The sequence below is a fragment of the Dasypus novemcinctus genome, chromosome 11, assembly GCF_030445035.2.
Source record: "Dasypus novemcinctus isolate mDasNov1 chromosome 11, mDasNov1.1.hap2, whole genome shotgun sequence".
NCBI lineage: Eukaryota > Metazoa > Chordata > Mammalia > Cingulata > Dasypodidae > Dasypus > Dasypus novemcinctus.
The window spans coordinates 108,558,656-108,574,523 of record NC_080683.1 but is presented as its reverse complement, the minus strand read 5'-3'; the positions used below and the strand labels follow the sequence as shown (position 1 = coordinate 108,574,523).

The 15,868-nt window shown below is 38.2% G+C and overlaps 1 non-coding gene across 1 annotated transcript; it reads right to left on the bottom strand.

Annotated features, from left to right (window-relative positions):
- Positions 1–2,682: 2,682 nt before the first annotated feature.
- On the bottom strand, positions 2,683–2,785 carry LOC111764798 (U6 spliceosomal RNA). The gene has a single exon (XR_002797316.1). It is a non-coding gene; the product is annotated as a U6 spliceosomal RNA (small nuclear RNA).
- Between the last annotated feature and the right edge of the window lie 13,083 nt (positions 2,786–15,868).

Here is a 15,868-nt window from a genome sequence, read left to right as displayed (position 1 = left end):
CTTCTCGTCACTCTCCAGTGTCTATAGTCAGTGTCTCTCACTGCCTTGTTTATAGTTGTTATCTGTGGGATAGTTAGTCTAGTAAGGGCAATTTCACCACTGTTGGAAGTCCCACCTTGCTCTTGGGTATTTCAAGAAATTAAAAAAATATATTTATGCAGCTTTTAAAATTATTTTCAGTAAGAAAATTGAACCAAATTACCTAGACTTTCATTACCCATATTGAAAATTAGCTTAGCCCTTTAAAAGTAAAGAAACAAACTGAACACCCTCCCTTCATCCTATTTCTTTTCTTACTTTTCCAATGTTGCTTTTTTAAATAAAGTGGTGTACACTCACATCTTCCTGTTCTACTGGTTTCCTATTTCCTCCTACATGTTGGTTCCCATTTTCAAGTTAAGATGAACCATTTAGAAGGGAAATTCTTCAAAGTTCTAGAAAGTCAAAGTGAGAGGCTCCTGAAGGCAGAGTAGCCTCTGCAGAATTAGGGCTACAAATGGGAAAGTGTACTGAGTCTTAAATTAAAAGGGCAAATAAAGGACAAAATGGGAAAATGGGGAGTAGAGCTATTCTCAAGAGTTGAAACCATAATCAATAATGATGACAAGATAGAATTGAATATAAGAAGTACATCTAAGATGCCAGTTCAAATGATTTAATAAATACTGCATGTTGAGTTTCCCTTTAATGCAGCACTCTTTTTTGAATTTTAAGGGTGTATTAGGTTAGGACCTAATCCTCTAGGCAGTTTCAGATAAACATTCTTTACTTGCTGTAAGTTCCCATGAGACCCACCAGCTGGGCCCTCTCACTGGACGGGGCACTGAATCGTGGTTTCCTACACTGAATATCTAGGCTCAAGAGGGAGGATGGTATAGGATGTGGTTCAAGCAGGTTTTGTGTAGTAAACAGAAATATAGAAAGATATGAATAAATACCAAGGGGGAAGCTAGATTAGAGGTGGTCTATGATGAGGTCTATGATGGAGAAGTGGAAAGATTTCAGAAAAATCCTTAAGCTTGTAGCCAGGTCAAGTTTTGCAGATGAGGCAGGAATGAACCATGTTTAATCATTATGGTACAAAATCCCTGAAATCATGTTTTCTTTGTTTAAGTCTAGCCATTAAGTAAAGTTCTCATCAACATAATGTGGAGCAATTCCTTCAGAATCAGTTCAATGCATTAATCAGTATACAAAAATCTTTATTGTAGCATTCTTTTATAAATTTTATTATTATTTTTAATTTTTAAAGAAGCTTTAGATTACATGAAAGTTATATAAAAACTATAGGGGATTCCCATATGCCCCATGCACACACTCCCCCCTCTCCCCCATTTTCCCACATTAACAGCAACCTTTATTGCTGTTGGATATTTCTTACAATCGATGAATACATATTGAAGCATTATCACTAATCGTGGACTATAATTTATGTTATAGTTATACTCTGTCCTGCACAATTTTGTAGGTTATGACAAAATATGTAATGTCCTGTATCTGTCATTGCAATGCCATGCAGAACAACCCCAAAGTCCTGAAAATGTCCCCATATTACACTTGTTCTTCCCTCTCCCTCCTTTTGGAACCTCTGGTGGCCACTGCCTTTACATCAATGATAAAAGTTCTTTCATTGCTAGAATAACAATAAGTCTACAGTAGAATAATAATAATTCTACTTTAGTCCATTGGTCATTCCAAATCTTGAGGATTTAGGGATGGTGATACCCACTCTACTTCTAATTGAGAGGGGGCTAGGTCCCATGGACCAGGTAGATGGAAATATCTTGCTTGCAGTTGCTGACATTCTCTGTTCCTTGGGATGGCTGTTGTCCATCATCATCTCCTTGTTTGTTGTTAGGGTGAGTCCAACAAATGGAAAGTAGATATTGTAACTCTGCTGAGATCCAGAGCTCAGCTGGCACATGGACTTAAGTCTCTGGAACATATATTTATCGAATATAGTGCTATTTATAAGTTCAAATAAAAAGGGGAGTAGAGCCAAGTGTAGGGAAAATATAAATGAGTCCAGCCCTGTTAAACTGGGGAGCATAAATTCCAAAGTAAGGCCCACTGACAGGGTGCCAAATCCCTGAGCTGTCTGCCTTGCTTACAGCTCAGATGTTTCCAGGCCCCTCAGGAACCCCACTATTTGAGGCAGTATTTACTGTGGCAGATTATGAGATCCTGCTAAGACTTGCAGAAGTGGTCACCTCTGGAAAGACCTGACTCACTTTGAAATTCTCTTAACCATAAAAACTCATTTGTATTTACCATTTGTATTTCTCCCTTTTGGTCAAGGTCTTTTTCCAGATGTATCACTAGTTGGTGCTTGATAATAATCCGTCGGTGCCAGGGAGGCTCATCTCAGGGCATCTCGTCCCATTCTGGGGGGAAATTAGTGCATTTATTCTGAGCTGGGCTTAGAGAGAGGCCACATTTGACCAACAAGGAAGCTTTCAGGAGATAACTCTTAGGCAATATATAATACTTGGTTAAGTTTCAATTCACAAGAAAAGGTTCATAAGTGCAATCATGAATATCAAGGGCCTGGTGTAATGGTCTGTCTTCCTTCACTAGCCACTGCCCTTGTACTTGGGGGATTCTTGTTGTCATAATAGAGAATGTAGCAGAACTCCCAAAGATGGGAATTCAATATTCTTTTGGTTATTGTGTGGATCTCCAAAAAATATTGAACACTTCCTGAATTTGTGTGACATCTTTGCACAGGGTCCATGCTAATCTACTCTGTATTATTCCAATTTTAGTATATGTGCTGCTGAAGCAAGTGCCACTGTAGCATTCTTGATAATAGCAAAATATTAACATGAACTCAAAGAGAATTGGTTTAAAAATTATGGAATAATCATTCAATGAAATGTAATAGGTATATGGTCATTAAATGATTGTAAATGAAAAGAGAGGGAAACGGACTTTGGCCCAGTGGTTAGGGCGTCCGTCTACCATATGGGAGGTCCGCGGTTCAAACCCCGGGCCTTCTTGACCCGTGTGGAGCTGGCCATGCGCAGTGCTGATGCGCGCAAGGAGTGCTGTGCCACACAGGGGTGTCCCCCGCGTAGGGGAGCCCCATGCGCAAGGAGTGCGCCTGTGAGGAAAGCCGCCCAGCGTGAAAAGAAAATGCAGCCTGCCCAGGAATGGTGCCGCCCACACTTCCCGTGCTGCTGACGACAACGGAAGCGGACAAAGAAACAAGACGCAGCAAATAGACACCAAGAACAGACAACCAGGGGAGGGGGGCGGAATTAAATAAATAAATAAATCTTTAAAAAAAAAAAAGAAAAGAGAAAAAATTACAATATATTGTTAAATGGAAAAATGAGATACTAAACAGTTTATGACTTGATCTTATTCCTATTCATATATAATACATGAATATATTATATATGTGTATGTGTGTGTGATTTTAATTTCCTTTTTTGTGATTGCTATACTTTCCAACTGTTCTCCAACTAGCATCTATTATCTTTGTAATCAGAAAAAAGGCCAATGACTTTTTAAAATAAATGAAGATCTGGTTTAGTCAATTCATCCTGAACAGAAAGCACTGTAACTCTGAGAATGACTGAAGACTGATATCAAAATATGAAAAGATTTCTTGAGCCTAAAGCCATGGAAGAAATAAAGAAAACATGAGTAGGTTTTCACTGCACAAAAATATAGAAATCGTTGCCAACAAAATTAGAAGGTAAAATACATGGTGGATAAAATAATTACAATAAATACAATAAAATAATTAATTGTTGTGATATAAAAACAACTCATAAAAATTGGTAAGAAAAACATTAACATCGCAATAGGTAAACAGGGAAAGGACAGGAAAAGGTAATTCCCAGACAAGAAAAGACAAATAGTAAGTAGCTGAAAAGAAGTTCCATGTCATTTATGATCAAAGATATGCAAGTTAAAACAATAAAATGTAATTTCGCCTATTGAACTATCAAAATTTTAAAGTGATGATACTTATGCTGGAAAGGCTTATTGAGACAGACATTCTCATACACTGAAGCTTTTGAACCAAAGCAGTAATATATATCCAAGACTTCCAAGTGTTCATGTTGTACTGCACACTTACTATATTGTCTCTCTAGTTCTGTGTCCCTATAATTTGGGGGGAACTATTCTCTTGGCTCCATTTACCTGGTTACTAGGAAATTGCTATTTTGTAGACTGTCCTCCTGCTCACGATTGATTGGTCACATTATTGGTAGACAATGAAGGGAAAACCAAAGAGTCTCTTTTTCCAGAATTTAAACTTAAGCCAGAGAGAATTATGTCAGATTCTCTGTGTGGCTTGTGGAAATAAATGAACACCCAAATGCAAACAAAAGCTTTTAATTCGGAGCTTGTTATAGCAAGGGAGTCAACCACCATCTCTTATATTTGTCAGAGACTCAAAAGCAAGCAGAGGAATGGGAAAGTTTTATAGTAGAAAAAAGGGAAAGCTTCAGGTATGCCCCTATTGGGGGCTATTGGCATAGGGATGCTGGAAGCAGGTTAATAGAAGCAGGGCATCCTTTGTGATTGCTTAGGGGAGACTGTTCGGCTTTCTCCTGTTGGTCCTATGTTGGAAGTAGGGGCAAAAATTAGGGAAACTGTCTTTTACCAGTCAATTCCTGCCTGTTATGGGTCAGTTTTTACAGAGAGTTGGTTTGACTTCCTAGGAAGTTTGCTATAGACAATGGCTGGCTTTCTGACCTGGTGGCTGCAGGTAGGAGGCCAGATTTTCCTGGTCTGGTTACTGCTGATAGTGGGTCAGAGTTTCCTGGTCATTGTTCATTTGTACATTCAGCTTCTCAGGCTAAACTGATGAAAAGATAAAACTCAGTGTCTTAGTTTGCCAATGCTTGCTGCTATGACAAATACCACAGCAAACATTCATTGTTCCACAATTGTGAAAGTTAGAAGTCCAAAATCAAGGCATTGGCAAGAAAACTTGACTTAGTCCATCATGGTACGTAACCCATTGTAGAGATTTCTTTCATTATTCTCTTCCACCTCTAGCTTGTGAGCACTAAGGAAGGCAAAATAAGAAATTATGAGTTTTTATATTCACGGCTCATAGAATAGCAACTTGTATTTAGTGTAATTTAGTAGACATTTGTTAGGTGAATACACGAATGAATGAATGTGAATCTAGTACAAATGTGCAGAGATGAATGGAGAAAGGAGTCAGCAAAATCTTTTAATGTGTTCATCACAATATATTTACTTTTCCTCCTGGGCACAAAACTATACTGCACTTCCCAGCCTCTCTCACAGTTGGGGGCAGCCATATGACTCATCTGCCAATGGAATGCTGGCTGAGGGCATGCATACCACCATCAGGACTGGCCCTGGAACCTCCTCTTCCCTCGGGTGCCAGCCAGATGCTGAAAATGCAGTGGAGGCTTTGGAGGCTCCAGGGATGGTTGACCCATACAGACAAAGAGCCTGATCCCTGAAGGGTTATACAGAACATTCTCTCCCTTGTCTCAGCCCCAATCCATCTGCCTGCCTTAAACTCTGCGGTGAATGAGACATACACCTTAATTGTACAGCACCTCTGAGATTTGGAAGCTGTTTTACAATGACTGGCTTATTCTGCAGGATGGTAGGAGACTAGCACTCTAGTCTGGGCATGAGATGATCAAGTTCTAAACTCAGAAGCAGGTTCTGGAAATAAAAAGAAAAGAAAGATGTAAGAAACATTTTGAATTAAGAATCAGTGGGACTTTTCGTCTGGTTGGATGTGAGAGGTCAGGGAGTGAGGGAAGTCAAATAAAAAGCATTGTTGTAAGGATCATATAAAGAAAAGTAGGTAATAGGGCTTTAAAAATATAAGGTGATGTTGAAACTTCGGGTAGGAAGAGGAGGGGAAGGAGGCAGCATGGCCAAGCATAAGCAGGTGCCATGGCTGTCTTGGGCTGGCTATTAAGGGCGTCACCCAACTGTCCTGACCCCTTTCATGGCAGTGCTATTGGGGGAGGGGTGAATAAAATGGTCTGATTAGATTTACTGGCAAACGATGGGTCTCTTCATGAAACCAAGAAACCATTTGTTTAGTTTTGCTTCATTTATACTCTTGGGGAAAAAAAGGAGTACTGAGGCATATTTCATAATTTATATAGCTGATTTAATTCTGTGTTTTTTATTTAAACACTTTTCCAAAAAGTACCAATTTAGTTTTCTTCCCTGGAACAGGGAGCCATTAGGCGAGGGTGTTGGAGGGACACATTCCGATGTCTGTGTGTGAGAGAGGATCCCTCTCCCCACACTCGCCAACACGTCATCATTCCTCCTGGCACTCCTCTCCTTTGGGAGCCAGGACTTGCGTGATTGATAACTCTCCCTTCCCACTTCCAAAACCTAGCCTCGGAAAAGAATCTGAAACTCATTTATCCGAAGATATAAGCAATTAATAGCAGTTTATATATGACTCCTCCCAAGGATATTTTTACATTAATAAGAATCATAGCCTTAAGACAAAAACGATGAAGTTTAGAAATTAATACAAAAGGAAACAGAACAATAATAGAAATTCTAAATAAATCTAAACGTTTATTATTTCAAAACAAGAAAAAACAAAAACTAGAGAAACCATTAGCTAATCGGATAAAAATAAAAAGAAATATGTCAATTTAAATGAAAATGGGAAAATAATCCAAAGTGAGTTTATGTAATTATAAGGGATCGTTTTGCTCAACTGTATGAAAACTAGTTGAAAACCTGTGTGAGCTAAATTAATTTACAGGAAAATATAAATTACCAAAAATCTCGACAGAAGAAGTAGAAAATGTAAGTCAAAGAGCCAATTCATTCCCATTTTCATCCCTAAAATTGTACAAGGCTATGTATTTCACCACTATATTTTCTGAAATTTTAAAGAACAGAGAACTTCAATGCTAATTAATCTGTTCCAGAACAAATAGAGAAGTAGAGAAAAACTTTAACAGTTTTTAAGATACTAAAATAATATCCACTAAAATCTTACAGATATTATTAAACCAGAAAATACGAATGAACATCCAGTCTATTGCACTTAAGAATTGATTTTTTAAAATGCTAAAAATTAGCAAGTAAAATTGATCATATTTTAAAGGAGTAATAAATCTTGACTAGATAAGGATCAAATAAAAATGTAAGAACATTTCATCAATAAGAAATCTAATATTTCAATATATTAATAAATTGAAGGAGAAAAAAAATACTTGTCCTGACAGATGCTGAAAAGATATATGATAAAATATAAACCTATTATTTGTAGTAAAAGTTCTTAATAAAATTAGATCATATAAAATTTTTTATTTGATACTAATATGATAATTCAGTAAAGCCACTGGAATATCTTTTTTACATACAAACAATAACCAATTAGAAAATGTAAAAAAAAGTATAATGGCAACAAGAAAGAAAATCCAATATAAATTTAGTAAAAAATGTACAAAATTATACAAGGGTAAATTGAAAATGCTACTAAAAAACAAAGAAAAAAAAAGAGACATATGTAAGTTTAAGGTATATTCTAGTCCTAAAAAGAAAGGTATATTACAAATACCTCTACTGTAGCTGGATTAATCTATTTTTAATCATCTCAATCATATACTGTTTTTAAAAAACAATAAATATATATATATTTTTTTTAAGTAAAAAATATATATATTGTTTTCGTTTCCTAGGCTGCTCAAGCAAATACTATGAAGTGGGTCAGGTTCAACTATGGGAATTTATTTGCTTGCAGGTTGAGGCTAGGAAAAGTTCCAAATTGAGGCATCATCAAGGCAATGCTTTCTCCCCAAACAGTGTGGTATTCTGGGATTGGCTGCTGGAGATCTTTGGTCCTTAGCTTGTCACATCGTGAGGCATATGGGGTCTTCTCCTGGCCTCTCGATCTTTTCTGGGTTCCTCTGAATTATAGCTGGGGGCAGCCGCTCTATGGCATTCTTTGTGTCTGAATTTCAATCTGTTTTTAAAGGACTCTAGTAGTGGGATTAAGACCATTCTGTTTGGGCTGTGCCACACCTTAACTGAAGTAATAGCATCACAATTTCCTACTTAGAATGGGTTCACACCCACTGGAATGGATTAGATATAAGAATATGTTTTAGATAAAGCAGATACAACCCCCAGATATTGGTTCCTTTGAGGGCTAAAGAGACCCATGGGAGTTATGGTCATGGCCGATGGGGTTAACTACCAGGGCAGATGGCCCCTCTTTGGAAATGGTGTTTATGTGTGATGAATCTGGACTCAGATGGGATCTCCCTTCATAAGACTTTCATGCTAATGTGCTGGAGGTGCAGTTAATGTTGGGGTTTAAGATATATTTAGGGGATTTGAATCTCTGGACTGACAATGTGATAGCCAGATCCTGAGCCTCAACAGACTCCAGCACCTACAATCTGATTTATTGGACTTACCACACTCAGCTAAGATGGAGTTGAAGAAGGACAACCACCACACCATGGAGCCTAGAGTGATTACAACTGAAAATGGGAGGATTGCATCCAGCATCCAGGTGGAATCTGACCCTCCTCTTGACATAGAGGTGCAATGGACACAACCAATCCAATGTCCACATAGAAGAGGTGGCATTGGATTGGGAAAAGTGGACATAATGGACAAAGGGTGTGGGGAAAGGCAGGAAGAGATGAGAGGTGGAGGCGTCTTCGGGACGTGGAGCTGCCCTGGATGGTGCTTCAGAGGTAATCACCGGACGTTGTAAATCCTCACAGGGCCCACTTGATGGAATAGAGGAGAGTATGGGCCATGATGTGAACCAATGTATATGAGGTGCAGAGGTGCCCAGAGATGTACTTACCGAGTCCAGTGGATGTGTCATGATGATGGGAACGAGTGTTGTTGGGGCGGGGGAGAGGGAGTGTGGGGGGGTGGGGTTGAATGGGACCTCACATATATATTTTTAATGTAATATTATTACAAAGTCAATAAAAAATAAAAAAATTAAAAAAAAAAAAAGAGTCAAAAGTAGGAGAATGGCTAAAAAAGAGTCTGGAGGTTGTCAGAAGGAATACCCCTATGTACAACTGAGCAGAGTCTAAGAGACAGATAGGGTGGATACAACCCCAGGTATTGGTTCTTTTGGGGGACGAGGAGACCCACGGGTTCTATGGTCATGGCGGAGGGGGTTCGCTGCCATGACAGATAGCCCTTCTTTGGACCTGGTGTTTCTGCGTGATGGAATTGGACTCGGAGGGGATCTCTTTTCACAGGGCTTGCGTGCTGCTTTATTGGAATTGTAGTCGGTGCTGGGTTTGAGATATATGTGGGGGATTTGAATCTCTGGACTGATAGTGTGACGCCCAGGCCCGGAGCCTCGGCGGACTTCGGCTCCTACACTTGGATTTGTTGGACTTGCTCCACTCGGCTGGCATGGAGTTGGAGAGGGTCAACCACCGCAGCATGGAGCCTAGAGTGTCTGCAGCTGGAAGCGGGAGGAGTGCATCCAGTACCCATGTGGAATCTGAGCCCTCACTTGGCATGGATGTGCAGTGGACACGGCCAGTCCGGTGTCCACGGAGAGGATGTGGAATGGGTGTGGGAGCGGTGGCCGTGGTGGCTGCTGGGTGTGGGGAACGGGAGGAGGAGATGAGATGTGGGGGCGTTTTCGGGACGTGGAGTTGTCCTGGATGGTGCTTCGCGGACGATTGCGGGACATTGTGGATCCCCCCAGGGCCCACTGGATGGAACGTGGGAGAGTCTGGGCTATGATGTGGACCATTGACTATGGGGTGCAGTGGTGCTCAGAGATGAGCTTGCCAGGTGCAATGGATGTGTCGTGATGGTGGGAGGGAGTGTTGCTGTGGGGGGAGTGGGGGGCGGGGGCGGTGGGGTTGAATGGGACCTCATATTTTTCATAATGTAATTTAAAAAAATAAATAAATAATTAAAAAAAAAAAAAAGAATATGTTTTTCTGGGGTACATACAGCTTCAAACCACCACATATACCAATAGATCATTTTTTTCATGAAACAAGCTTGTAAATATCACATGGGAAAATAAGCACACAATAATCAACATACAAGAATCAACACTTTTCACATTTTTGTGCTTTTTTGCTGCTTTCTTGCTATCTAAATTGGCCCTAAATGTAGTGCTGAAGTGCTATCTAGTGTTCTTAAATGCAAGAAGGTTGTGACTTTATGGAGAAAATACCTGTATTAGATGAGTTTCATTCAGACATGAATTGTAGTGCTGTTGGCCATGTGTTCAATATTGATGAATCAACAATATATATTAAATAAAGTATATATTAAATAAAATATATTAATAAAAAATGCTCATAAAGCAAGATTATGTACTGATCAGTTGACAAAACTGATGTGACCAGAGGCTCCCAGAAACCTAAGTCTGTATTTTTCCCAGGAGCAATGGAAAAGAGGTTTAACATCACTAAGACTAGAAAACTGTTGGTTAAAATGAAAATGAGGTTCATTTCACTATATTTCATCCTTAGTCTATCAAAGATTAACAGATTTGCTAATACACTATTTTGACAAGGTTATGGAGAAATTGGTACTTACACACGTGGTGTACAGACTATTGAGGTTACTTGACATCCATTATAACAAAAAAAGTGTATGTTCTTTGGCACTTTATTTTCATTTCCAGTCATTTAATTTACAGTTATACTTGCACATGTGGGCAGAGAAATATGTACAAAGATATTCATTGTAGCATTGTTGTTTTTTTTTCACTAACAAAAGACTGGAAACAAACAAAATGCTCAACAAAGGTGGACTGTTAAATAAATTTTGATCCCCCAGTACAATGGACATTTTAACAGAATGAGGTTACTCTATGTTCTGTCATAAAATGGTCTTCACAATACAGTGTTACAGTTTGTGTACAAGAGAATGGTTTAATTCATGCTTGCAAACACATTTACATATATACTTGCATATTCATAGAATATCTCTGTAAGTCTTCAAAAGAACTAGAAGCTTTGGGGAGGAAACTGAGGGACTAGAGTGTGGGGTAAGAGGAAGAGTTATTGTCTATTATTTAGTATTTGGTCTTTTAAATTTTGTACTATGTGTATGAATTATCTATTTTTAAATTAATTAACTAAGTCTAACTGGATTTTCACAGATATTCAAGAGCAGATTAGATTAGTATTTGTTAATAGGAGGTTTTTTTCCTGTTCTTATATCAAACCACATTTTGTAACTTTCTACTTTTCCTTGGATCCTAAGGAGTTACTTGCAGAAATAAGATTAGTATTCCTAGTAAAAATGGGGACTGGAGAGGGACATGTCAACTAGGAAAAGACTTTGGAAACTCTAGAGATCTACACATGTATTCATTTTCCAAGTATTCAATGGCTTTTGCTATATAACTCAATAAAGTTGGTTCCAGGCTTTCACAACTCTTGAGTTACCTAATTCTAGGCCATTGTATTTATAAGTCCTACTTGAATCTTCTTTGTACTAAATTTAGAAGTCTGCAAAACTAGTCATCAGTATATTTTGAGGGGAAAAGAAGATGGTGAAGGGTGTAAAAATCATGTCACATGAGAAATGATTGAAGAAACTGACTTTTAGTCTATATGGCTTCTGAGAAAAGAAGTAGAATTAACAAATATAGTCACAGGGAAGTAGAATTTGACTTAGTTTAGGGAAGACATACCCAGTGATGAATAAAATTTGAAAATTATTGGGATCTTTCATTGAGATTTGAGGGTTCCCCCTCTAGAAATATTCAATCATATCACATTACAGCAAAGAATATCCACACAGAAGCATTATCAGCACATAAATAAAGCCATCTTGTACCTGTAAAGATTTAAAAATAAAGCTCACTTTCCTGACCAAAGTTTCTTATTCTATTATCCCATCATTTAAGCCAATTCATCCAGAATTATAACAGGTTAGCAATGAAGCAAATGTTTATCTCTTGTAAATTCAATTTATTCCTTTTACCTCAAAGAGGCCTATCTAATACTATTACTGACACAATATAAGTTCAAGGATGTGGTCAGCACTATTTGTCATTTTTGTGCTTTGACCAAACTCTCTGAAGTTAATGGGCTTAGAAGATAGGGCATCATTTATTCAAAGTTATTTAGCAATAAAATGGGTTTTATTTATACCCATTTAAATAGGTAGCCACTTCAACAAATACTTAACTACATTCAAAAAGGAAGAAAGTGCCAAAAAGCCACATTTATAATTTAAGATTGCCCCTGAAACTCTATCCATTTACCACAAAACCCGGGCAGAGGATATATTCACTAAATATCAATAACCCAACTCATCATTTCCTACAAAATTAGTTCTCCCATGTACTTTCCTTAATTTTGGCTAATGGCATCATTTTCTTTCCAGATGCCCAGATTCAAATTCTACATTCTGATATATCCAGTTATAAAGCTGACAACGCTTAGCAATTGATAAGAAATATTTAAGTCATCTGGTCTCTCTCTTCCCAATCCACCACAATCTCTGAAGAAAGGGACAAGTCTGTACTGCATGATCTACAAAGTAGTACTTTGTACTGACCTCTGACTTCACCATGTCCTTCACTAGGCATATGCAGTCCAAGTCCCATCAAGAGCAGCTTGTCTGCAAATTGGATAGTGATCTGGGGATAAAAGACCATTTGGGCCATTCTTCTGTCTCTCTCAGGGACTTTAGAACTGGAAAGCTAAAAAACGATTGCTAATTAGCCAGAGAAGCTGAAGCTGCCAGTTCACATGTAGAGTCAAGGCTGTAAAGTCTGGGGCAAACAAAGTCAAGTGTAAGTTTGCAGATAAGGTCTGGAAAATTCTGAGTAGGTAGAGGAAGGTGGTCAAGAGGGCATGGAGAAGAGCAGATCTGCAGAAAGAGCAGAAGCAAGCAAGGAGGTATCGCCTCAGAGTCATGTGGACCAGTCTTGGTATATGACACAGTTCTAGTTCCCAATTCCATTTCCTAGGAGGTCCATTTCAAGTACAGTTCTCTTCTTGGATTCTCATGAAAGGCTCTGCTACGGTTAAGTCAACTTGGCCAGGTAATGGTGTCCAGCTGTTTGGTCAAGCAAGCATTGACTTGCTTGTGGCTCTGAGGATATTTCATGAACTCAAATTACCAGTAAGTTGATTGTATCTATGGCTGATTACATCTACAACCAACTGAGGAGATTGCCTTCAATAATAAGAAACATTTCATCCAATCAGTTGAAGGCTTTAAAAGGAAAAGGGATGATTTCAGCAGTCAGAAGAGAGAGTTTCTATTTCTACTTCAGCCAGCCAACCTTTCCTAGGGAATTCATTGAAAATCTTCACTGTAGTTCCCAGTTTGTGGCCTACCCTACAGAACTTGGACTTGCCCATCCCCACAGTTGCTTGAGATAATTCTTATAAGGATTTCCTAATATTTACAGATATCTCCTGTCAGTTTTGTATCCCTAGAGAACCCTGACTAATATTGTCCCATATCTAAAATATTCCTGCCAATTTTCATTTTACCTAGCATGAATGGATCTCTCGTCTTTGTAACCCAAGGAGGCCTAATGGAAACACTATCTTTCATAGATAGCTGTTCCCCACATTCCCTTTCTATGGCCACCATTCTAGTTTACTCCATCAAGATCTTCCATCTCCTTACAAATATATTGCCATAACCTCAACACTACTGTCCTACAGTCTACAAACTTCCACATATCCAGTGTCTTATTTCCCACAACCAGATTAATCTTCAAAAATCCCAATTCCAATCAAATCCTTCCCTTGTTCAGAAACCTTCCATGATTCCCCACTGTTTAGCAAATGAAGTGCAAATTCCTGTCATTCAAGACCAACCACCTTTGCAGTTTTTATATTCTACTACTTGTAAACACATTCACAAACATATATGTGTTTGTTCTTGGTGCCTGGAAAATTGTTTAAAGTATACTATTCTGGGTTTGGCCCACTCTTTTGGATATACATGCTCATTGCTTTTCTACAGAAACCTCTCACATTATTCTTTATTTTCCAAGGGTTCATTCTTCCAAGGGTACATTTATTTCAAAATATCTATAGATCTTTTATAAAATTCAGAGCTCTTAAAAAGAAGTAGCCAAAATCTATAAGTAGTACTTGGTTATAAACATAATAAAAACTTATCCAAATTAATTATTTGAAAGTTTATCTATGTCTTTTGATGTCACATCTATTCTGTAAGACCCATCCTAAAATTCACCTTCATTATCCACTAAATTCCCAAGTTTCTTTCTCTCTTATTATACTTATTTTATTTTTACATTCATTATGTTTATTTTCTGAGTTGCTCAAGCTCTCCTCTTACATTGTGACCCCTTTGAAGGCAGTAGGCCTGGTGTCATATTCACAATGACAGCCCCTGAAGAACCTAAACAGAGTTCTTTGCCCATAGTAGTAATTTAATAAATGAGTTTTCATTTAACTTTTTAAAAACTCACATTAATCAAATAGATATGAACCTAAATGGCACAATATTATTTAACAAAGTTGATGAATCTATAGCTCTGGAAGTAGAAATCTACTACATAAAAGAATAAACACACCAACTAATATCAGTTATAGCACAGAGATTTTTAAATATGGTCAAGACTTTCAGTGGTACTGAGAAAATTTATTTGGCTTATCAGTATATTCTAATCACATTTTCTCAAAACCATATGTGTAATTGTCAGAAGATAAGAGCAAAATGATTCCGAAGACTATTATCTGATCAACAGAGCAACAAGATCAAAACTTTTCATGCAACTTCCTTGTTTCACTAGCCCCAGAATATTTGCCCTCTGCATGCCAACAGGTCACTTTCTTTTGTGTCTGTCAATCACTGACTTCTTTGACCACAGCAATATCTGTGAACTGGCATCATTTAAGAAACATTTATTAGCTAGTACCTGCTTACAAAGCACCAGTTAGATCCTGTGCAGAATACAAAACATTTAAAATGTCTGCTGTGTTCTAAAGAAAAGTGGGCAAACAAAATAGAGATACACGAAAAGATGGCAATACCATCTAGCTGTATGATTGTTCTAGTTATCACCTACTGCATAACAAACCACCCCCAAACTTAATGGCTAAAAAGAACCCTGATCCTTTCCTTGGGTCAGTTTGCAATTTGGACGGACCTGGCTGGGGAAGGCTTGAGTCTGCTGTATTGGGTGCCAGCTGAACCAGAGGTCCCCTTCTAAGATGGCTTTTTCTTGCACATAACTGGCACCTTGATTCTCCTTGGCCTCTCGCTTTCCATATGGTATCTAATCCTTCAGGATTTCACTGCACAGCGTGGGCTTCTTCATCACATGGCAGACTCGGGGTAGTTGGTCATGGGACGTGGGAACCGGCTTCCCCAGAACAAATATTCCAAGAGAGACAGGACGAAGCTACAGAGTTTTGACTGACTTGGCTTAGAAGTCCCAGAACAACAATTCCACAACATTCTGTTGATCAAGCAAGTCACTAAGGACAACTCAGCCTCAAGAGGAGGGCAATTACATACACATCTCAGGGGAAGAAATCACAAAGAATTTGTAGTCATCTTTAATCTACCAAATGATTAAGGATAGTCTGAGTTATACGAACAAGAACTGATTCACTCTAACATAGTTTTGCCAACCCCTGTGTTAGGAGTGTAATCAGTAAATAAAGTTTATTGGGAACATAGCCTTGTCCATTCTTTCACATATTGCCTATGGCTGTTAATCATGCATGCTATAACCAAATAATTGAGTAGACAATCAAGATGATATTACTCACACAGTCTAAAATATTTACTATCTGGTCCTATACAGGGTGCTTGCCAAGCCCTGTTCTAACATGCAGTTATGTTCTACTAATGTTAAATTGAATTACTTTTTTAAAGTGTACTCGCTAACTAAGGAATTTCGTAGGAAAGTTTA